This window comes from Gossypium hirsutum, chromosome A12 (assembly GCF_007990345.1).
Source record: "Gossypium hirsutum isolate 1008001.06 chromosome A12, Gossypium_hirsutum_v2.1, whole genome shotgun sequence".
NCBI classification, from domain to species: Eukaryota; Viridiplantae; Streptophyta; class Magnoliopsida; order Malvales; family Malvaceae; genus Gossypium; species Gossypium hirsutum.
In genome coordinates, this window is record NC_053435.1 from 70,092,967 (window position 1) to 70,119,210 (window position 26,244).

The 26,244-nt window shown below is 36.7% G+C and overlaps 1 non-coding gene across 1 annotated transcript; it reads right to left on the reverse strand.

Annotated features, from left to right (window-relative positions):
* Positions 1-24,768: 24,768 nt before the first annotated feature.
* LOC121211923 (small nucleolar RNA R71) lies at positions 24,769-24,875 on the reverse strand. Its single transcript, XR_005907139.1, has one exon. It is a non-coding gene; the product is annotated as a small nucleolar RNA R71 (small nucleolar RNA).
* Between the last annotated feature and the right edge of the window lie 1,369 nt (positions 24,876-26,244).

Here is a 26,244-nt window from a genome sequence, read left to right on the forward strand (position 1 = left end):
TAAGTATCTTAATAGTTTTCCTTAACATCAAACATAATCTATACTAACCATTTTCATAATTTATCATTATCAGGCATTTCCTCAACCATTCCACAACCATACCATAAGATCATTTACACAAAATAGGTATATTGCTATACATGCCATACTTAAATTTACAAGCCATTTACCAAAAGTCTTCCGGATAGTGTGACTGAGCCTTCGACCTATCCCGACTCCTGAGCTGGCTTGTCCAAAACTACAATGAGTAAGAAGGAGGGAGTAAGCATAAATGCTTAGTAAGTTCATATGCAAATAATAAGTAACATAACAAACAGTCATACCAATCAACATTAGCATGTATCACTAAAACACATATCACATTTTTAATCATTTTTCATCATCTTATTACCTTATCGTGGTTGTATCAATACTCAACCCGAGGGTTAAATACATACCTGTCCAAAATAACTATTTCACATCACTCACCAATACTTCTCTTTACATCTCGAATATTCCTCCATTGAGTAGAACTTTACCCGTCGAACACATCGGAATATAATTCGGATACATGGATAACTTGCATATAAGTGCCACATATTCAATCAAGCAATCATGTAACCCGCCCATGAGCGAACTCGGACTCAACTCAACGAGCTCGGGCGTTCGCATCCATAAGTGAACTCGGACTCAACTCAACAAGTTCGGATGCCTAGTTACATCTCACGAACTCGGACTCAACTCAACGAGTTCGGACATTCGCATCCATAAGTGAACTCGGACTCAACTCAACGAGTTCGGATGCTCAACCATCCTAGTGACATGTCACTTGTATCCTAATCTATTCCTAAGGTTCAAACGGGCTTTTTCCTCGAACACTTATCCTTGCTGTCTTCCGTAGAATGCCGAAATCAATACTCGGTAACAATTATATTTAACAAGTAGTTCACATAATTTACATATTATTTGAAATTAACCACAAAGCATACATTTCATAATAAAATTTAGCATAACATATAATTAACATCAATAACTTAAAATAACCATTATGCTACATTATTTACACATGAACTTACCTTGGTACCAAAATACAAAGATTTTGCAATTTAGTCCACAATCTTTTCTTTTCCTCGATTGAGGTCGATTCCACGTCTTTCTTGATCTAAAATAACACATTTAGCTTATTTAATAATCACATTATCAAATTAATCCTTAACTCAAATTTTGGCAAAATTACAATTTTACCCCTAAACTTTTGCATATTTACATTTTTGCCCTAGGCTCGGGATTAAAATTTATTCCTTATTCTTATGTTTTACAATATGCTGATCACCTTTCTCTTCTATGGCAACATCAAATTCTCACTCTAACATGTACTTGTGACTATTAGGTATTTTTACCGATTAAGCCCTTTTACTAGTTTTTGCTTAAAATCGAGTAGTACAAGTTGTCTAACATAATTTAAAACTTCATATTCTATCATAAAACATCAAAATACACAAATTTCACCTATGGGTATTTTTCCAAATATAAACCCTAGGTTAAATTATTGCTAACATAAGCTTTATCGAGTTACCGGGATCTCAAAATCGTAAAAATCATTAAAACGGGGCTTGGAATCACTTACTATGGAGCTTGGAAGCTTGAAACAAACCCTAGCTATGGAGAACCCTTGAAATTTCGGCCTAATGAAGAAGATGGAGAAAAATTGGCTTTTAATTTTGTTTTTAATTCATTTTAATAACTAAATGACCAAAATACCCTTACTACTAAACTTTCCAAAAATTCCTTCCATGTCCTAATTTTGTCCATGAACTTAAAATTGGTCAAATTTCTATTTACGACCTCCTCATTAATATTCCAAAACAATTTCATACTAAAAACTTCTAGAATGCAAGTTTTGCAACTTATTCGATTTAGTCCCTACTTTCAATTTAAGCACTTTAGGCATAGAAGTTCATCACGAAATTTTCACACAATCATGCAATCATATCATAACCTAAAAATAATTATAAAATAATTATTTCTATCTCGGATTTATGGTCACGAAACCACTATTCCGATTAGGCCCTAATTCGGGATATTATAGTTAGAAATAGTGGTTTTGGGACCATAATTTTGATGAGTGAATTATTATTTTATTGTTATTTTAATGTTTACGGGATTATAGTAGGGTTATATTAAAATTTGGTTAAGAAATTTTGATGTTTATATGCTTAATTGAGTAAAATGGACTAAATTGTAAAAGGTGTAAAAGTGAGTATCTATTATTTAAAAGGGCTAAATGGTCATGGAAAAGAAAGCTAATGGACTTATATGGTAATTATTCCATAATGAATGTTAGTGGATGTGAATGGGCAAAATGTTAATGTAATTTTTAGTTATTAATAAGGTTAATATGGTAATTTAGTAAATAAACTTAAAATTAACTAGGTAAAAGTTATCATATTTCTCATTTTCCTCATGCTTTGACCGAAACCACCATTAGAGGGAGAGCTTTGTAACACCCCAAACCAGGCCCAGACGTTACGACCGAATTCAGCGTGTCACATGGAGAATGTTACTAAAGAAGTTATGTTTTATCCAAAAATCTTTCTTAAGGTTTGAAGAATGTTTTGTTTTAAGTTAAAGTGAATGGAAGTTGTGCACCAAGTAGGAAGCCAGAAAAGAGAAGGTGAGTCTGTTGGACTGCATAAGTACCAAGCTTTTCACGGATCCACAGAATTCCCGAAAATTAGGAGGTTACAAGCTTGGAGCATTCAATCACTTATATCTCATGCATGGTAGGTTTTCAAGCCCCGTTTTTAATGAATTTTATATTTTTGAGATCGTTTTAGCTTAATCTATCTAGCCAGAGGATTGATTTGCAAAATTGTTAAAGGTTGAGGGATTTACCATGAATGTTTTTTTATGTTAATTGATAGATTAGGATTCTTAGTTGAAAATAAATAAGTTTTGTTAAGTGATTTTTGATGAAAATGGCAATTAGGGATTAATTTGTTAAAGATGTGAAATTATGATTTTATTGTCAAATGTTGATAAATATAAGTTATTTAAGGTCCTTTTTAAATGTGGTTAAGTTGGATTTAAGTTGAAATGGTTAGATTCTAAGTTATGAGCGTAAGGATTAATTTGTGAAAAGTTAAAATGGTAAGGACAAATTGGTAATTTTGCTTAAATATGAAATGTGTGGATTAAATTGAATACTAGAAGTAGTTAATTGATTGAAATTGTCTATTTAGATCAAGATAAACCACGTTCGGACTTAGATAGGGGAAAGGCTAAAGTTTCAGACTAGTTCGATCTAACTTCTACGCCCCTAGTCATCGAGATAAGTTCGTATGAACTGTAGTTGTTAAAATGTTGTTTAAATTGAATGGTTGTGATGCAAATGAATCAATATACAAATGTAACAAAACTCTGATCAATTGACGGATATCGAATCCGAATTGAACCTTAGGAATTCTTAGGATACAAATGACATGTCATTAGGGGTTCCGTGTTTCGGGTGTTGGTCTTGAATGTCCCACTGCTGGCTGAGGTCTTGCATTTGTTTCAGATACTCCACAGCTCATGCGATAAGCATCATGTAGCTTATATTCCGACCTACAGTTCGTGTGAGGAGGCCCATTTCACAGCTCGTGTGAGCAATGATGTAAATGAAAGTTTACGGTTATATGTAAAGGCACACTTTGTGTGAGCTTTCCCATGTATTGATGTAATTCTAGGTGGTTCAATGGGTATGAAAAGGGATGAAATGGTAAGTGTTCAAATGGAATGTATCATGAACTTGTGAACGGGAATTGTGAGCTAAATGATAAGTTTATATGTGTAGAAAGGGAATTGTGAATTAAATGATGAGTTTATATGTGCAAATCTACTTGTTTATGGATGAATTCATTTGAACTATGTACAAGAGCACTAACTTGTGATTTTGATGATGTTGTATAGGCTTATGCCAAGCTTATGGTTTTGATTGATTTTATACTTATGATTTATATTATGCAAATGATATGGTAAGCTATGTTTTGGTTTATACGAGCTTACTAAGGATTTATTGCTTACGTAGTTGTTTCCCTTTGTTTTATAGATTATCAGAAGCTCGATTTGGTTAGAAGCTAGTTGGAGACCTATCACACTATCCAACAATTAATTCGGTAGTTTTTGATCATTTTAGCTAAGGTTTATAATAGCATGTATAGGATGTTATGTAATGGTAATTTGATATGTTTTGCTTTGAAGATTATGTCTGGTTGATGGACTTTTAATGTTTGTTAAACTATTTCATTTTGTTCATTTGTTAAGGCTTGTAAATAAAGCTTTTATGGTATGTTTTGAATGGTTAGAAAATGGTTATATATGGTATATTTGGTACTTATATAGACTAGGTATGTATGCATGAAATATAGCATAGGGTTCTTTTTAGGTAAAAGAATGTTTGGATGCAAATTGTGGTACCTTTGAATGGCATATTGGTTAATCTAATTAGGTTGTTTGAAATGACATATTTATGCATGTTTGAATGATGCTTAGGTACCTTGAGTGTGAGTTTGAATGGATTGAACGTTCATGCATGGTTAGGGTATGAAATGGCTTAATTTTAGGTAAATTTTGGGTTCACATGGGCGTGTAACTCAGCCGTGTGATACACACGGCCTGGTGACACAACTGCGTGTCATCTAAGGATTTCTTAGGGTGCAAGTCAGTGAGTTACACGGCCTAGAACCTGGGCGTGTGGAGCAACTCAGAGAGTTACACAACCTGGCACACTAGCATGTGACATGGTTGTGTGACCCTACTCAGAAAGTTACAAGGGTTAGGACACGGCCATGTGTGCCTTGTTCGAATGTTACACAGCCTGGGGTAATTCCACACAGCCTAACCACACAACCATGTGACCCCTATTTTGAAAATTTGCTACTTTTTCATAAACTTCTTAATTTGTTTCAAATTAGTTCCGAATCACTTCTAAGTTATTTTTTGGACCTCGAAGGCTTGAATTAGGGACAAAGTGCATGTGTTTGGATGGATTATGATATGATTAGTCTATTTAAATGTTATGATGTTTAAAGGTTTTCAATTAATCGGTAACACTCTGTAACCCTAATCTGGCAATAGATACAGGTTAAGGGTGTTACACGTATGACTGTAGCTAAGTATGAAACAGTGTTTGTACAACTCAACAAATATGCTTGAGAATGTGTACTATCAGATACTGCTATATGTACTCAATTTGAAGATGGTCTAACCGAGGATATCAAATTGTTAGTTGGGATCCTAGGGTTGAAAGAATTTGTGGTTCTAGTAGATTGAGCACTTAAAGCTAAAGAACTCAGTAAAGCGAAAAGAAAAGCATATTCTGAAGCTCGCGACATGGGTAAACGACCAATGGTAAAGTCATTTTCTTCTCCATCAAAGAAACTAAAGGAATTTCACAGTCGTATATCAACTTTAGTGGGATTCTCGGGAAGAGAAGGAAAGCAGTAATTAAGTTTGAGACGTCAGTCTACATCTGTAGTAATTGTGGGTGGCATTAGAAACAGTAAACCTGAATGTCAGCAATACAATAGATGACATTTTAGGGAGTGTAGATTAATAGATGAGTCATGCTTCAAATGTGGTTCTTACAATCATTTTCTCAGAGATTGCACTAAAAGATCAGATAAAGAGAAAGCTCAGAACACTCATTTGAGTAATATAGCAGTAAAAGGAAGACTGCCCAGAAATAGTGGCAATACGGGTAACAGTCAAGGTGGAACGAAAGATTCTACTGTTAGATTTGAGGCACGGGCACCAGCTAGGGCTTATGCGATTGGTGCTCAAGAGGAAGCTTCAACTCCTGATGTGATCACTGGTACATTTTCTATCTTTGATACTAATGTTAATGTTTTGATTAAGTCTGTAAAAAACTGTTCTTTGATGATTTAGTATTGCAGCTTTTAGGCTAATTTGATGTTGTTACCATTTGATTAGTTTAATATGATTCTTGGTATGGATTGGTTAACTTTGCTTGATGCTATTGTGAACTGTAGATGAAAGCATATAGTGTTGAAATGTTAGAACAATGAAAGGATCCAAGCTGAATCAGATAGAATTGATGGCACATCTGATGTGATTTCAGCTATGTCGACACAGAAATATGTAATAAAGGGTTGTGAGGCGTATCTAGCCTACATATTTGATTCCAGGGTTTCACATTTAAAATTAGAGTCAATTCCAATTGTATGTGAGTTCTCAGATGTATTTCCAAAAGAGTTACCAGGGTTACCGCCCCTCAGAGTGGTTGAATTTACTATTGAGTTAGTACTGGGGACTTTTTCGATATAGATAGCTCCGTATAGAATGGCACCAATAGAATTAAAAAAGTTGAAAGCACAATTATAAGAGTTGGCAGATAGAGGTTTTGTTCAGTCTAGTTTTTCTCCCTAGCATGCTCCTGTATTGTTTGTAAAGAAAAAGGACGGGTCAATAAGGTTATGTATCGACTATCAACAGCTTAACAAAGTCACAATCAAGAACAAGTATTATCTATCATGTATCGAAGATTTGTTTAACCAGCTGAAAGGTGCAATAGTTATAATTTATGTTTGTATTTTTGCGAATAATTGACACAACTGTGTATCTTCTTCAGTGATTAAGTATTCTGGGAGTGTGTGAGAGGTCCCAAGTTCAAGGCCTAGCTTTGGCAAATTTTGGATTTTTCTTGAATTAAGCCTTAACTACTAGTCGGTAGGCTTATATTAAATTACTGGTAATTTTATATCAAAATGGGCCTGCTGGTCTAGTGGTTAAGTGGAGTGTTGGAGTGTTGGAGGTCCTATGTTCAATTCTATACGTTGGTAAGGGATAGTATTTTTTTGTGTAGTTATCGGCTAGAGTTGTACTGTGGTTGGACACTAAGTAGTGGGGTGTTGGATGGAGAAAAGTGAAGGGAGTTGGGATATGGGGTTATCAGAATTTTTCTTTCAGTTTTCTTTTTTCCATTCCTGTTCTCTTCTCCCCTCTCTTTGCCGAAATTCCATCTCTCCCTCCCCCTCATTTTCTTTTTTGTGGTTTTAATCAAGTTCACCTCTTTTGTTGTGCTGTGCGTAATCCTGGTTCTCCGGTAAGTGGAGTTTAATACTTTGCTAATCTGTTTCTTTGTCGTATAAACTAATTTTTGTATTTTGACAGCAGCAAATCGTGGGGTTTAAGGCTTCCTTCGTACTGATTCGTAAGGAGTTGATTCGAAGTTTTGCGGTAAGTGTTCATCGCTTTAGAGATGAATATTTTTGGTTTCGGTATTTTAATTAAATGCAAAGTAAGAATGATATGGTCTCAGAATTGTCGATTTTAGGTTCTGGAGTGCTTGTGGTTGAGTTAGCAACAAAATCTATACAGGTGTGTACCCGATTGCACAAAAAATGAGGTTTCATTGAAAGCCGAAAACCTCACTGTTGACTCCACAAGGGTGACCATCTGGCTATGCGGTAGAACACGAGCGTGTGATCGATGAGCCAGGCCGTGCGTACCAAAGACGATCGTGTGATGGCCAGTTGGGTCATGTGTGATACATAGGCTCAACTAATTTGGGTCGTGTGGGCCACACGGGCATGTAGGCCCATACGAGTAAACCACATGGGCGTGTGGGAACCTAGGCTAGGCCGTGTGATCCATAGGCCAGGGCCAATTTGGCCCGTGTGGGCCACACGGGTGTGTAGGCCCACACCGGCAAGCCACATGGGCATGTGAGCCCATTTTACTGAAATGCTTGCTAAGGTTGCACGGGTCGCCCAAGTCGACTGTGAACCTACTGTAGCATCAATAAGCACTACTTAGGCCCCTATTTGATTGAAATTATTGTATGACCGTTATGTATATATATTTGCATGTTATCGACCATGATGATATTTAATGAAGTGATACTGTATGCACTATTGCCATGGTATAGCATGTCATTACTGTATGTTGCATTGCATTGGGATGGGGGATTGATATTGTTCGGAGGAAGTGTACTAAAAGGCCTCGACCTAATTTACTGGCAGCTCGTCTACAAACCACTGTTTAGTGCCGCATTCTGTACTTTTTGGAGTGTAGGGATGGATGGGTTGATTATATCCCCACATGGAGTGTAGGGTTGGACGGAGATGGTGTGTAGAGGCTGGCTGGTAGGATTTTGTGACTGTATATCTGTTACTGTACTGATTACTATTCTGTAATGGGCCAAGGCACTAATGCATGACCGCTTTTGTACTGAAAGGGCTTAAGCCCAGACTGTGTCTGCATGTTGTTTGCTTGTTCTATATAGGGATTACACACTGAGTTTTCATAAACTCACCCTTTTGTTTAAATGTGCACAGGTAATTCCCAGATTTGACGGATCGGTGCAATGGAGGACTCAATGGTGGCCACACATATTATAAGCCATTTGACTTCAATTTTGGTATTTAATTCTTAAGTATTTTCTGGGTTAATTTTAGATTTAAATTGTGGAATTTTTGGGACTTTTACTTAAATTGGGTTATTTATTTTTATGGATTTACAGCTGCTCAACATTTAAAAACTCAGTTTTCAAAAGGCAAAGTTTTCTCTAAACACACGATTTACACAAAATGACTTTTAAAAGTTTCCGCAACGAAATGTGTTAAAACGATTGACTAAATAAGTAACAATTTTGGAGATAACAAGAGTAAATAAATGAAAATTATTTAATCGTAACAACTTAGTTTCAAACGCTATCATGTGACATTGCTAGATTCGGCCATAACATCTAGGCTGGGTTTGGGGTGTTGCAATAGTATTTTCAAAGATTGATCTTTGTTATGGATATTATCAATTGCGAGTTAAAGATTAAGATGTGCCAAAAACTGGTTTAAAAACCAAGTATGGATACTACAAATTTCTTGTTATGCCTTTTGGTTTGACCAATGCACCTGCTGTGTTTATGGTTTTGATTAACAGAATATTCAGGCCATACCTAGACAAATTTGTTATTATGTTCATTTATGACATTCTGATCTATTCTTGAGATGAAATAGAGCATACCTAGCATTTGAAAATATTTTTGCAGACCTTGCACAAAAAACAATTGTTTTTTATGTTTAGCAAATGTGAGTTTTGGCTTTCGGAAGTTAGATTTCTGGGACACATTGAATGACCGGATGGTATTAGGGTTGACCCAAAAAAATATCGGCTATAGTGGATTGGAAGCCTCTAAGAAATGTTTCAGAAATCAAAATTTTTCTGGGTTTAGCCGGATATTATCAGAGATTTGTTAAAAGATTTCGATGATTGCTATGCTATTGATGAAACTACTTCAGAAAGACGTTAAGTTTGAATGGTCTAAAAAGTGCCAGCAAAGCTTTGATCAGTTGAAAGCGTTGTTAATCGAAACCCCTGTATTAGTTTAGCCAGAGTCCGATAAGGAATTCGTGATTTATAGCGATGCTTCATTGATTAGTTTAGGCTGCGTTTTGATGCAAGAAGGTAAAGTGGTAGCTTATGCTTCTCGTAAGTTGAAATCGCACGAGAAAAATTATCTGACTCGTGATTTAAAGCTTGCAACTATTGTATTTGCTTTAAAGATCTGGAGACACCACCTGTACGAAGAAAAAATGTCATATATTCACAGATCACAAAAGCCTAAAGTATTTGATGTCATAGAAAGAATTGAATTTGAGACAACGCCGATGCTTAGAGCTATTGAAAGATTACGATTTGATCAGTGATTATGATTTGAGAAAAGCTAATGTTATTACTAATGCTTTATGTAACAGCCCGTTTTCAGTGAAATCGAAACAATGGTTTTAGGACCACAAATTCGAGTCAGAAAGAAAATTTATTTTAATAATATTGCATGGTTTGCGTAATGATAGGAAACACGTATGAAAATTTTGATAAGAAAATTTTACCGATTTCATGTTTAATTAAAGAAAGGACCAAATTGCATAAAATGCAAAAGTTAATCTAGCTATTTTTGAGATCAGAATAACTTAATCTAGCTATTTTGGGCATCAATTTGTAAAGTTATCAAAGTATTAAAATTCTTCCATGGATGAATATGCTGAAATTTTGAAATTTATGGTAGAAAATGAAAAGTTGTTGATAGATAAACAACTTTTGTAAAGTTAATTTTCATAAAATTGTGATTTAGGGACTAAATTGTAAAGATATAAAATTCATGGAAAATTTCTAACTTTTATGAAATATATGTGCTATAAATGTTATATGTAAAGATTGGTTAAGCTTTGAATAAGGATTAAATTGCACGAATTTCAATTTCCGAGCCTAGGGACGAAATCGTCATTTATGGAAAGTATAGGGCCAAATGGTAATTTTTCCTAGGATGTGAATTGAATTAAATTGAGTATGAATTGGATTAAATTGATGTTAAATTCATTTATATAGATCCGGAAAGACCTAATATTGAGTTGGATCAAGGAAAACAAAAAGTATCGGATTAGTAGATTCTTGAAACAACCAAGTATAGAGGTACGTTTGTGTAACTAGATTATACATATTTATATGTTTCGAATTGAAGTTCAATATGTGTGAATTGTATAAATGTTTAATGTATAAAATTAATTACATGCGAGATATTGCTCGATAATTATAAGTCTCATTTGAATAAGATGGAATTCAATGGATACATGATTTCTCAGTTGGTTGTGGTCTTGCAGGTGTTACAGACACACCATAACTTGAAAGAGCATCCATTATAAGACCTCTCAAGCTTCCCATTATATGGTTCCTGTGAGCGTCCTGATCGGTAGTGATCCTGCATGTGTTGTGGACTACTACAGCTCTATGTGATTGTCCTGTTATATGATAGGTTTTGATCTTGCATATGTTGCGGACACAAACACAGCTCTTTATGAGCGTCCAAATATAGGCTCTTCTTGAGCTTCCTGATATGGCTATCTGGAGCTCCCTAATAATAGCTCTTCGAAGTTACCTATTAAGCTCAATGAGCTTCCTATTCTAAACTCTTATGAGTTTCCTGTTACATGGCTCACATGAGCATCCTATTATATGGCTCGAGAGAGTGCTTCCTGATTATGTGCCCTATTTGGGTACCCCCAAATATGAGTTGAAGGTTTACAGTGTTGTACATGTCAAGTGTATTACATGTGTATCCATCGATATTTATCATAGAAATGTATATGTTATACTGAAATATGATAAGAAAAGTATATGTGTGTGAAAGTTATTACATGATGAGCTCATCTTTATTACTTGAAAAGTATTTAGAAATTCATGACTAACTTGCTTGATTGAGTGTATGTGATTAGGCATTTGGTCAATTTGTTGGGATGCATGTTGTAACAGTCTATTTTCAATAAAATCGGAATAGTGGTTTCGGGACCATAGATCTGAGTCCAGAAAGAAAAATTATTTTAGGACTATTTTATGATCTACAATATGATATTAATATTGTGTGAAAATTTCGTAAAGAAATTTTATCGATTTTATGTTTAATTTGATAAAGGACCAAATTGCAAAAAGTGCAAAAGTTGAGTTTTAATAGCTAAAGGGATTAAATAGCTATAGAACTTTAAATTGGAGGTCCTTATATGGTAATTAGACAATTAAAAATACTTAGTTGTTAAGGATGATGATTCATCATGGAAAATAAAATTAAAGAAAAGGACAAAATTGGAAAGATGAAAAATAAAGATGATAAATAATAAAAAGATGGAAATATCATCATTTATCATCATCTTCCCCAAATATTTTGCATGGAAACCCTAAGAAAGAGAAAGCAAGCTTTCTTGGCTAAATTAGGTAAGTATTCAAGTCCCGTTTTTAGTAATTTTTATATTTTTGAGATCGGAACAACTTAATTTAGCAATTTTGGGGATTAATTTGTAAAGTTATCAAAGTATGAAATTTTTTTCATGGATAAATATGCTGAAATTTTGAAATTTATGGTAGAATATGAAAGGTTGTTGATAGATAAATAACTTTTACAAAGTGAATTTTGATGGAAACATGATTTAGGGACTAAATTGAAAAGTTGCAAAAATTATGGAAAAATTCTAAATTTTATGAAATACATGGGCTGTAAATTTTACATATAAAAATCGGCTAGGCTTGGAATAAGGATTTAATTGCATGAATTTTATTTTCTGAGCCTAGGTACGAAATTGTCATTAATTAACAATTTAGGGGCAAAATGGTAATTTTTCCTAAGATGTGAATTGGACTGAATTGAGTTTAAATTGTATTAAATTGGTGCTAAATTTACTCGTATAGATTCGGATAGACAAAATTCGGAGTTAGAACAGGAAAAGAGGAAAATGTTGAATTAGTAGATCTTATGTACACGAACATTTGTCGAGGTAAGTACGTGTAACTTTATTGTGTATATTTATATGATTGAATTAAATGTTGTGTGTGTGAATTGTATAAATATCATATATATATATGACATTGAAAACTTACCCAACAAAACCCGATAAATGATAATGCCTGAAATAAAAGATAATGCCCGATACATGATAAATGATAAAGATGTTACTTTTATGCTTGACATGTATGTGGAATATGTTTATTTGAAATATATGAATATTATAGATGTATGAAATAATCACATGCCTGATAATACCTGAAAAAAATGTTAAATCCTGTTTGAATTAATGAAAGTCGATGGATACATGATTTCCCTTAATGAATATAATCTTGCATATGTTGCGGATGAGATTTAGCTCGGACGAGTAATCCTAATATAGCCCTCTCGAGCATCCTGTTATATAGTTCCTACAAGCATCTTGACCAGTAGTGATTTAGCATGTGTTGCGCACCACCGTAGCTCTTTGTAAGCGTCCTAATATGCGATCGGTTGTGATCCTGTATATAATGCGAACACAAACGCAACTCTTTATGAGCGTCCTATTAAGATCACCTAAACTCCCTGTTACCTTATCCGGTGCTTCCTGATAGTATCTCTTTAGAGATATCCGATAAGCTCTATGAGCTTCCTGAGTAAAACTCTTATGAGTTTTCTAAGCATCCTAATATGTGGCTCGAGAGTGCTCCATGGTTATGTGCTCTGACAAGTACCCCTGAATATGAATTGACAGATCTTGATTTGTACACCTCGAGTGTACTACCTGTGTATCTATCAATATTTCGAATAAATTCAACGGGCAAAAATCTTGACATGAAAAGATATGAACATGAAATGAGTTAATATACGTGTCTACCTGAAATATATGAAAATGATGATATAGATTATGTGGTAGTACGAGATGATGATATATGAACATGGAATTTGTTTAATAAACATGTTCATCTATGAATATAGATTAATACACCTTAAGTGTATTTCTCGTGGGACATTGATACTTCAAATGTTTTAATGTGTAAAGTTATGATATGAAATAATCTGAACTCAAGATAAATTATTATGATGATGTAATTGAAATACCTAGATAAGATTTGTATATTTTATATAAATTCATGATGTGAAAAGTATATGAATATGAAATTTAGTTATTGTCAAGCCATACATGGTTCCTGATATTTATATGAAATATATGATTGATAAAGGTGATGAGGATATGTGTTAGGGCTCGTGATTCAGTTGACTGTATATGCCTTGTATGTTTATATTGAATTTAATTGAATGGTAAGTTTATTACCATGTTATACGAACTTACTAAGCATAATATGGTTACTCTGTTTTATTTTCCCCTATTCTATAGTAATTCGGAAGCTTGTTGGTTTGGAAGCATTGGCAGAGATCACTCACACTATCCATTGGCCCATCTTGGTATATATGGTAAATTAATTATGGTTATAATGGCATGTATATGTTAATTAGCCAATGTTGGCATATAAATATTTGGGTTATAACTAGCCATTGGAATGGCTAGTGATGGACCTGTATGGTATATGCTTGAAATGGTTGATTGATAAAAATTATATTGGCATATTGATGATCGAATTAAGTTAGCATATTTGATAAAATATGTATATAAGTGAACATGGTAATTTAAGTAAATCTGTATTCTTGGTTATATAATGTATAATATCATGTATATGACATTGATTTTAAGTTGGTTTAAATGATCTATATTGACTTGTGAATATGTTAAAGTGTTGGTATAGGTGGATGACAATTTGGGTGAGAAACGTGGCTTGAAAAATAGTCTATTTTTGTCCATATGGGCAGAGACACGGGCGTGTGTCTCAGCCGTGTGTAACACATGGGCATGTGATCTGGCCGTGTGTCCACTGTAACTTTAAAATGTCAAAACAGAAAACTTAGAATTGATCACATGGCCTGGCACACAGGCGTGTGGCTTAGCCGTGTGACCCCTGCACCTACACACAGCTTGGCACACAAACGTGTGACTTGGCTGTGTGACCCAAGTCAGAGAGTTACACGGCCTAATACACGAGCGTGTCCTTGGCCTTGTGAACCACATGGCCTGACCACACGGGTGTGTAACCCCTTCACCTAGGAAAAATTTTGGGATTTTGTGAAAATTTTTTTGAGTACCCAGTTTGGTCCCGACTCGTTTCTAATGCATGATTTGGGCCTCAAGGGCTCATGTAAGGGACTATATGATTAAATTTGATTGAAATTTGATTTGAATCTTAAATGCTTGTGAAATGTTTGTTACTTGACTTGTAAACTCTGGAAATGCTTTGTAACCTTGTTCTAGTGACGGATTCGGGTTAGGGGTGTTACACATGTTATTTACATGATTACTTAAATTGAATAAAAACGGTAAGTGAAATTCCTATTATGCAAACTGACTAAGCATTAAATGCTTACTTTATTTTATTTTCTTCTATTTTATAGTACTCAGAAGCTCGTGAAGGTTGGAAACGGTCAGAGTACCATCATACTATACTTCAATTCGTTTTGGTATAAATAGCAAACTTATTTTGATATAATGGCATGTATAGGCTAACTTGGCCAGTGTTGGCATTTAAATGGTTGATTGTAATATAGCCATTGGAATGGCTAGTGATGATATGTTTAGTGAATATATATATATATGAGGTTATAATATGGTTAATATATATGTGTTTGATATGGTTAGATTGTATTATGGTAAACATATGTGTCTTATAAAAGGTGAGTTTGAATACATGTGATGATATATCATGTATAATGTTAATGTTGGCTTGGTTTTAATGTCTTGAATTGGTTGGTATATGTATGCAAGTGTTAATGTAGGTACAACGCAAAATTTGGGTGAGAAATAAGGCTTGGAAATGGCCTTATTTTGTCTATACAGATAAACACACGGGCGTGTGTCTCAACTGTGTGTAACACACGGCCATGCGCACGGGCATGTGGTTTGGCCGTGTGTCCCCTATATCTTAAAAATTGAAAAATAGAACACTCAGAATTGGTTACACGGGCAGAGACACGAGCGTGTGTCTCATCCTTGTGAATCTTGCATCTATTTTTGAAAATTAAATTGTCCATACGGCCTAGCACACGAGCGTGTGACTGGCCATGTGACCCAAGTTAATAGCTACCTTAATTTGAACAAGGCCTGGGGCACAACCATGTGCATTACATCTAAAGCCCACATGGCCTAAGACACGAGCGTGTCACTTGGCCGTGTGAGCATATAGCTAGAGCACAGAAGCTTGTGTACCCTACACCTAAGAAAATTTTGAAATTTTTTGAAAAAAAATTTGAGTTTCCGGTTTAGTTTCGATTTGATTCTAACCTGTATTTTGGGCGTTGAGGACCCAATTAAAGGATGATATGATTTATTTTGGACATGAATAGATTATGATATGAAATTTTCTATAATTGATCTGTAAACTCCGATAATGCTCCATGACCTTGTTCTGGCGACGAATAGTGGTTAGGGGTGTTACATTTATTGGTATCAGGTTTAGCTGATTCTCGAACTAGCATAGTAAGTACGAGTTTAGCTATACATGCCATTATATATAATTTGTGATAGTGTGATATCTCCTGACCATTTTAAATGCATTTTTCATATAGTAATGTCGTCCAACCGAGCTAAAGCTAAATCCGAAGAAGCTGAGAGCAATGCTCTAGCTTCAGTTCAAAGAGCTACATCTAGTAGTAGTAGAAGGCCTCTATCTGAGGTAATAAACCATAATTTATACATATTTTTATCCCATGCTTAGCACATTTACGGATTGTATCTCCTTAGAATTGGTGAATTCGATGCTCCTAATCCTTTAATATCATGTTTTATACTTAGGTGAGCATAGGAGAGCAAAAAGAGCGAGAAATAAGCTGAAAACGGAGAAAATGGACCCACGTGGGAAATCAGCACGGCCTGGACTTTCTCACATGGGCGTGACACACTACCGTGTCCCTTTGGAAGGATTGAAGCACGACTTACACGAGTATACTACATGCTCGTGCCTGTTCAACAGCCTTGACCACGGGCTAGAGTAATCGCACACGGACGTGTCACACAGGCGTGTCTGAGCCCAAGTATAACCCTATTCAGAAAAGGCCAATTTTGAGGGCTTTTAGGCATTCTAAAGCCTATTTAAACACCTGAGAAGGCACTTAAAAGGGCGGACGCAAAGTAGGAAGGAAGGAATTACTCAAGGAAAGTCGATTGATCCATCCCAGAAGCCGGATTCATCATCAAGACTGAAGATCTCCCTTGAAGTTCCTTCAGGAGTTTTGGGTTTTCTTATGTTTTGTTATCTTTATGCTTTTTAGATGTTTTCTTTCATAAGCATGAACTAAACCCCCTAAATACCTAAGGGGAATGAAACTTAAGACGGATCTTGTTATTATTATCTGAATTGTATGATAAATATTTGACTTGTTCTTAATTATGTGTTCTTAATTCTTATTTTGATATTCCAGGATATTGATTCATGTTAAACTCTTATTCAGAGAGAAATAGACCCTGTCTAAGAGTAAACTTTTCATAATTAAGCGGAGTTGATTGCACGCTTAGAGATAGGGTGATAAGATTTTGTCGGATTAGGGTGAAACCTAATAAGGGAATCCATAGATCGAGTTAATGCAATTCTAGGGTGTTAATTAGAAAGAGATTTCAATTATTCAACCTAGGGTTAGACTTTATTAGTCTCGAGAGAGATAATAATATAACTTAGGGATTTCTACGGATCAAGTCAAATGAATAAATCGTCTGATTCAGAGTCAAATAACAAGTGAAGTCTAGGTGGATTTTTCCTTAGGTATTGTCTTAATCAATCGAATTTTCCCAAAAGTATTTTCCCAAATTTTCTTTCTGTGCATTCTTAGTTTAGTAATTAGTTGAGATAACCAAACCTCTTAATTTTTAGGCTAGATAATAAAAAGAAAGTAAATACTAGTACTCGTGGTTCCTTTGGGTTAAATAATTCTATCTTGCTGAACTATACTATTGTTCGATAGGTACACTTGCCTTAATCGTGATAATAAGTTAGTCTCAAGAACGATTCATTCATAAATCTTTAAAACCTGTCACGAATATCACGTATCAAGTTTTTGGCGTCATTGTCGAGGAACTAGGATATTAGGAACACTCGATTTTTATTACTTTAGCCATTTTACTTTATTGCAATTTAAATTTTTAGTTTCTTTTCTAATTTTTCATTTATTTTCTTCTGACAGGTTTTTCTAGTTTATGACCAAAAGAAACCCATCAGGACCACTACTTTTTAATGGTGAGATCGACCGCACAGTTCACAAAAACCAAAGAGAAAGAAGGCGAACCCTAAGATACACAGAGGACGAGCAAGAGGACGACACTTCAACCACAACCGAGGAGGTGGCTGCAAACCAAAAAAATCTGCTACCTCCTGCAAATTGCTGCTGATCCAGTAAACCAAAATCCTAATCCATGAACTATGTATGATTATGCTAAACCTAATTTAACAGGAACTGAATCGAGCATAGTTAAGCCTGCTGTTGCTGCAAATAATTTTGAACTGAAACCTAACACCATTCAAATGATACAACAGTTTGTTCAGTTTGATAGTTTGCAGGACGAGGATCCCAACACTCACTTGGAAAATTTGTTAGAGTTTTGCGATACTTTTAAAATTAATGGCGTTTCTGTTGACGCCATTCACCATTGTAACACCCCAAACCCGGCCCAGACGTTATGGCCGTATCCGGTGTGTTACATTGAAGTGTTTTAGCGAAAACCATGTTTCCATTGAAAACCCTTCTTAAAATAAAAGAACATCTTAAAAATAAACTCCTTTCAATCACTAGTTTGAAACATAAGATTTGATGAAAACATGTCACTTAAAAATTTAGTTACAGAAATGTAGAAAAGACATACTATAATTTAAGAAATCCATGTTCAACTTCTCGTAATTACAATGAAAATAATATTAATAATTCAAGTAATAATAACATAATGAAAACCTTATTACAATCTGATTTGAACACACTGAAAAAGAAATAAAAACTTAAATGCTTAAAAAAAACCAAGTTTGAATTATCTTGCTAGCTGGCCAGCCAGAGTCCCTCCAAACATCGAACCTTCTACTGAGCATCACCTAGAAATAAAATAAAAGAGGGGGTGAGTTTTCGCAAACTCAGTGTGTGCAGCCCTCAATGAAAAGCAAGCATTCAAAGAGAAATCATCAAACATGCAATGCAATCCCATCCAAATTATCCATCCGCTACACACCAGCTCTGTCCCCCGTCACACCATGTGGGGATATAAATATCGACCCACCCAGCTCACACACCAATGGTAGCCCGGTTGCGGAACTACCTTCATTTACATATTGGGGTTTAAAAGCCGTTGGTGGATCCACGATTGTCAGGCAACCATACGATCCTCATATACTTCCTCCGTTCCATAGTTCCCACCCCATATGCAACCTAAGCGGAACATCATATGTATGCATGTCACATCCATAAAACTTACATTCAACACCTAGGGGTATTTTGGTCATTTTTGCCCTTAGGGGCATTTTGATAATTTTCCCTTAATTACGGTTTTTGCTCCCCTTGGCCCATGAACAAGTCCCGCGAGCTAAGATGAATGAATACTATGCACTAGGTAGGATATCAGAGAAGAGCAGGTGGGTCATTAAGACCGCTTAAGTACCAAGCTCTCCCTAGATCCAATCCTAGATATGCATATACCCATTGCCACACCTTAACCCTATGACTTGTCCACAGTCTCAATTAATTAATTAAGTTTTATGTAGTCATCATATACTAGGCCCAATATCCCTACATACATGCATATGGCCCACTAGGCCCAATTTTATTCAAATGGCGCATCTGGCCCAGTTCATATTCTTATGGCCCACTAGGCCCAATTCACATTGATATGGCCCATTAGGCCCAAATCATATTATATTCATGCTCACATACAAATTCCTAACACATAGCATCACTTATCAATCCTTTCCTATTATGGGCCTAATAGCCCATCAGGCCTATTTAGCCCATTTCAGTCCATTTGGACAATCCTCAACCCAAGCCACGGAATCGCCCGTGGGCCTCAGGCAATCTATCGGTTTCCTCTCTATGAGTGCTCGCGCACTCGTGTGACTACCGTAGCCCAACTTTCGGCTTTTCGACATTTCAGCTTTTGCCGATTAATTGTGTGTGTGCAATGTATGTACACACCTAGTAGGCAAGCATGCTGCGATTTCCTTAGCCCAAACCTACAATCGATATCACTCAAAGATTAATCTCACATACTTATCGAATACTTTACCAAAAGCCGAAATCTCACCTTAACCTTACCCTGCGCAATAAGTATAACAGCCCTTTCACTAACCACGATCAACTCCTAGATTTGTACCAATCGTAACTATTAAAACCAACACAAGTCCCTTTACCTTACTATGGTTATTCGACCAACCTTAGCCAATGGATGAGGAATACTTACCAAAACCGCAACACCTAAGGGGCAATTCGGCAATGAGCTAAGATCTGAGATCCGATACTAATTCCCTACCACAGTTGATTAGAAAGAGTGAGGGAAAATATTTGATACTTAGTAAAGAAACTGATTAGGAGAACAACACTTACACTAGATTTGACCGAAGTAGAAGGAGTAGTGATTTTACCATGGGTATTCAGCCAAAGAGGTTCGGCCCTCTACAATTTTGTATGGCAAAAGAGGGTTATTCGGCTCCAAGGAAAAAGAAAGAAAAGTTAGCAATGAGGTAGAGGAAGAATAGAATTCGGCACACGAAGGAGAAAAAGAAAAGAAAGGCAGAGGGTTGTCGACTTTTAGAGAAAAGAGTTTCTGGTAATAGGGTGAAGGAAATTTGGTCATTAGCTTCATACCGTAGCATTCGACACCTATTTATAGGCATTATAGCCGAATTTTCCCATGCCTAATTCCTCATTCGGCTCCATAACTTCTCCCTTCTCATCTCCTCGTTTTTCTCCCTGATAACCCCTTGGTCCTTTCCTTAATTTTCTCTCTTGAACACTTCACTTGGAGTCCACTTTCACGCGACTTCTATCCTTCTAGAAGGTCAATATTAAAATTCTAAAAACACTAAGCTAGGATTCAAACCTTAGACCTCCTTGGTAGCCATTAACGCCACCTCCCTACACTCTAAGTGGCATCACTTAGCCACTCCTCTACTAGGCTCTTTGCTGCTATTTTCCCCTATCTTTATTTAAAAGCCCAACTACTTGCCAACCCTGATTCTTTTAATAATTAACTTATAATTTCTTCTACCCTTTAATTTGAACTCAAACCTTGACCAAGACCTACCTTTGCGTAATTAGCACTTAATTAGAATTATTAAGCACAAAAAGAAAAATTCAAGATTTTGGGATTTTGGGATTTTGGGATTTCTGGGGTGTTACAACTCTACCCCCTAAAAGAAATTTCGTCCTTGAAATTTCCAACTACTAACACAGACTACCACACCACACTTCTGCTACGCACTCTAATTCCAACTTAGGTAAATAGCACACTATGGGTAAGTACGTACCATTATTTGCCTCTAAAGCGTCTCCATCCTCTTGACGACGTGCTGCATTGACCAAAGCTAGTTTCCTCGCCTCAACATGATCAACACCTATGCCTGGTGCTCCACGACCTAAACCTTTTCCACCCCTGGCCTGATCACGGCCTCTCGGCGGTAGCTGACCACCCCTCAGTGGTTGTACACCACTTCGGTCCACGACTGGCACCTAAGCTGACATTCTAGGGCAATTGTTGATCCTATGCTCTATAGATTCGCAAGCTAGACAAGCTCCTGTCCTCTTCCAACACTCGCCTACATGACCTTTCCCAAAATCAGCACAAAGTGGCACCTCTGGATTAACAGTAGGGGGCCCTCTATCTGGCCCATTAACTCTGGCCCTAGCCCTAGGCATCTGTCCTACATCAGGAGTCTAAGCCTCCCTCTTATTCCTACCCCTTTCTTTCTCCCGATTTAAGCATTCAGTGCGCTTTACCTCCTTCGCTATCTTTGCCTTCTCCACAAACTCAGAGAAAACTCGCTCCCTTTGTGGAGTTATCAGTACCCTCAGGCTATATCTAAGGCCATCCTCAAACCTCACGCAACGTTCATACTCTGTTGCCACCATTACTCTCGCATACCTACTAAGGCGCAAAAACTCCGGCTCATACTCTGCCACCAATTTGTTCCCTTGGGTCAAATTCAAGAACTCCTTCCTTCTAGCATCCATATAGCTTGCACCCACATACTTCCCTTGGAATGCAGCTTTGAAAAACTCCTAAGTGATCCGCTCCATTTGGGCGCCCTCTTTCACTGTCAGCCACCACTGGTAGGCTTCTTCCCTAAGTAGTGACACTGCTCCTTGCAGCTTTTGTTCTGGTGAACAGTCCAGGTCCTCCATTATCCTTTCAATGGACTCCAACCAATATTCCACCATGTTAGGAGTCACGCCAGCCACGCTTTTAAAGATCTCAGCCCTGTTCGATTGAAGGCGCTCCAGAATAGACCCCTGATTCCCCGTGCCATTATTAGGCCTGACGACCCTCTCCAAAATCCTTAGCATTGCCTGCAACAATGCATCTTCCCCTGTGGCCCGATCATATGGCCCAGTCCTAGCTACGGGTGAAGTTGGAGCCTCTCCCACTTCAACATCGGGCATATGACCTGACGCTGATGACTCAGCCCTAACACTTCCGCGACCTCGGCCACAGCCTCTCGTACCTCTTCTAACACTCATCGTCGATTCACGTATTTTCTGAATTAAAAATTTTATGAAGTTTTAGTTAGTTTAATAATTAACCCGATGTTTTATGGAAGTAATTTAAGAGAAGATTGTTTTAAAAAATCCTCTACAGTTTTAGGATCCTATAGGCTTCAGTTCCATTCTAACATAATCATCTAAAGTAGCCCTCTAACTATCTACTGTATAACAATTTAAATAGGCTTAAGATCTAAAGAACTTACTTGGTTCGACGTCAGAGACTCGATGTGCCGCTCAGCAAGACTTCCTATTTTCCAAAACATTCTAATTCAATCAAAATATATATATTTTAAAAAACACAAAAAGAAACCAAGTAATAAGGCCCACTTCACAGCCCGTGTTTTGCAACCTGGACTCTGATACCACTAAATGTAACACCCCAAACCTGGGCCAGACGTTATGGCTGTATCCGGCATGTTACATTGAAGTGTTTTAGCGAAAATCGTGTTTACATTGAAAACCCTTCTTAAAATAAAAGAACATTTTAAAAATAAACTCCTTTCAATCACTTGTTTGAAACATAAGATTTGATGAAAACATGTCACTTACAAATTTAGTTGCGGAAACGTAGAAAAGACATACTATAAATTAAGAAATCCATGTTCAACTTCTCATAATTACAATGAAAATAATAATAATTCAAGTAACAATAACATAATGAAAACCTTATTACAATCTGATCTGAACACACTTAAAAAGAAATAAAAACTTAAATGCTTAAAAAAAACCAAGTCTGAATTATCTTGCTAGCTGGCCACCTAGAGTCCCTCCAAACATCAAACCTTCTACAAAGCATCACCTGAAAATAAAATAAAAGAGGGGGTGAGTTTTCGCAAACTCAGTGTGTACAACCCTCGATGAAAAGCAAGCATTCAAAGAGAAATCATCAAACATGCAATGCAATCCCATCCAAATTATCCATCCGCTACACACCAGCACCGTCCCCCGTCACACCATGTGGGGATATAAATATCGACCCACCCAGCCTAATTCACATTCATATGGCCCATTAGGCCCAAATCATATTATATTCAAGCTCACATGCAAATTCCTAACACATAGCATCACTTATCAATCCTTGCCTATTATGGGCCCAACAGCCCATCAGGCCCATTTAGCCCATTTCGGCCCATTTGGCCAATCTTCAACCCAAGTCCACAGAATTGCTTGTGGGCCTCAGGCAACCTATCGGTTTCCTCTCCACAAGTGCTCGCACACTCGTGTGACTACAGTAGCCCAAATTTTAGCTTTTTGGCATTTTTGCCTTTTGACTTTTCGGCATTTCGACTTTTGTCGATTCATTGTGTGTGTGCAGTGTATGTACACACCTGTTAGGCAAGCGTGCTGCGATTTCCTTAGCCCAAATCTACAATTGATATCACTCAAAGATTAATCTCACATACTTATCGAATACTATACCAAAAGCCGGACTCTCACCTTAACCTACCTTGCGCGATAAGTATAACAGCCCCTTGACTAAACACGATCAACTCCTAAATCTACACCAATCATAACTATTAAAACCAACACAAGTCCCCTTACCTTACTATGGCTATTCGGCCAACCTTAGCCAATGGATGAGGAATACTTACCAAAACCGCAACACCTAAGGGGCAATTCGGCAATGAGCTAAGATCCGAGATCCGATACTAATTCCCTACCATAGTTGATTAGAAAGAGTGAGGGACAATATTCGATACTTAGCAACGAAACCGATTGGGAGAACAATACTTACACTAGATTTGACCGAAGTAAAAGGAGTAGTGATTGCACCAAGGGTATTCGGCCAAAGAGGTTCAGCCCTTTACGATTTTGTATGGAAAAATATGGTTATTCAGATCCAAGGAAAAAGAAAAAAAATTCAGCAAAGAGGTAGAGGAAGAATAAAATTCGGCACAAGGAAGAAGAAAAAGAAAAGAAATGCAAAGGGTTTTCGGCTTTTAGAGAAAAGAGTTTCTGGTAATAGAGTGAAGGAAATTCGGTCATTAGCTTCATACCCTAGCATTCGGTACCTATTTATAGGCCTTGTAGCCGAATTTTCCCATGCCCAATTCCCCATTCGGCTCCATCACTTCTCTCTTCTCATCTCCTTGTTTTTCTCCCTGATAACCCCTTGATCCTTTCCTTAATTTTCTCTCCTGAACACTTCCCTTAGAGTCCATTTTCACGCCACTTCCATCTTTCTAGAAGGTCAAAATTAAACTTCTAAAAATATTAAGCTAGGATTTTAACCTTGGACCTCCTTGCTAGCTATTAATGCCACCTCCCTACACTCTAAGTGGCATCACTTAGCCATTCCTCTACTAGGCTCTTTGCTGTTATTTTCCCCTATCTTTATTTAAAAGCCCAACTACTTGCCAACCCTGATTCTTTTAATAATTAACTTATAATTTCTTCTACCCCTTAATTCAAACTCAAACCTTGACCAAGACCTACCTTTGCGTAATTAGCACTTAATTGGAATTATTAAGCAGAAAAAGAAAAATTCAAGATTTCAGGATTTTTGGATTTCGGGATTTTTAGGGCATTACGGCCTTCAGTTGTTTCCCTTTTCATTGAGAAACAAAGCTAAATAGTGGTTGAATTCGTTACCACGAGGGACAATCACTACTTGGGAACAAATGACCGAAAAGTTTTTATTAAAATATTTTTTGCTGACTAAAACAGCTAAGTTGCGTAATGATATCTCTTCTTTTGTACAAATGGATTTAGAAACACTCTACGATGTATGGGAGAGATACAAAGACCTCTTGAGAAGATGTCCTCACCATGGGTTACCACTCTGGCTACAGGTTCAAACGTTTCATAATGGCCTGAATCCTTCGACTCAACAGATGATCGACGCAGGTGCTGGCGGAACCATCAATAATAAGACACCTGATGGTGCTTATGAATTTATGGAAGAGATGTCACTAAATAATTATCAATAGCAAGTCATGAGGATAAAGCCAACAAAAACAACCATCGTTTATAACGTCGATTTGGTCACCATGCTCTCTAATCAGGTAGAACTCTTGAATAAGAAAATTGATGGTTTTCTTAGTTCTTCATAGGTTCACCCAATAATGTAGTGCGAAGCAAGTAGAGGTGGATCGAGCAATCCAGATTACCCACCCTATGGCCACAACATGGAGAACGAGCAGTTAAATTACATGGGTAATACTCCTCAATCTCAAAATAATTCTTATAGCAATACTTTCAATGTAGGATGGAGGAATCACCCAAATTTTTCATGGGGAGGCCAAGGGAATCAGAGATCACCACCTCTAGGCTTCCAACAACCACCCTACCAAAAAGAGAAAAAGCTGAACCTTGATGAGATGCAGACAAAATTCATCTCAGTGTCAAAAACTCGTTTTTAGAATACCGAGACAGTACTTAAAAATCAACAAGTGTCGATCCAAGAGCTCGAAACTCAGATAGGTTAGCTAGCTAAGTTGATATCTGAACGACCACCAGGTAGCCTGCCGAGTAACACTGAATCTAACCCAAGGGGGAAAATCAATGCAATTACCATTCAAGATACGGAAGGGTTAGTAGCACCTGAACCAGAACCGAGGCAAAAAACTGTGGTAAGTAAAGGTAAGGGTGAGGTGGACCACAATGACTAGAAAACGGTAAGTAAAGAGTACAAACCATGGGTGCCATACCCCAATGCGACAAGGAAATATCGTATAGATGAACAATTCGGTAAATTCCTTAAACTATTAAAGAAATTACATATTAACTTACCGTTTATCGAAGCTCTCTCGCAGATGCCAAACGCAGTAAAATTTTTTAAGGGAGCTTCTAGCAAATAAATGAAAGTTGGATGAGGCGTTGCATGTAGAGTTGAATGCAGTTTGCTCAACCATTCTACAGAATAATCTACGCAACAAATTGAAAGATCTAGGGAGTTTTATGATTCCTTGTTTAATTGGTAGTTTAGATGTTCAAAATTCATTGACTGACTTAGGGGCAAGCATTAATGTTATGCCTTATAAAATGTTTAAACAGGTAGGTCTTAGGAAAGCCAAACAAACTAGGATGAGCCTTCAATTGGCTGATAAAACCATTAGATTTCCTAGGGGTATCATTGAAGATGTTCTTATTAAGATCGATAAATGTATATACCCAGTAGACTTTGTTGTTCTAGACATGGAAGA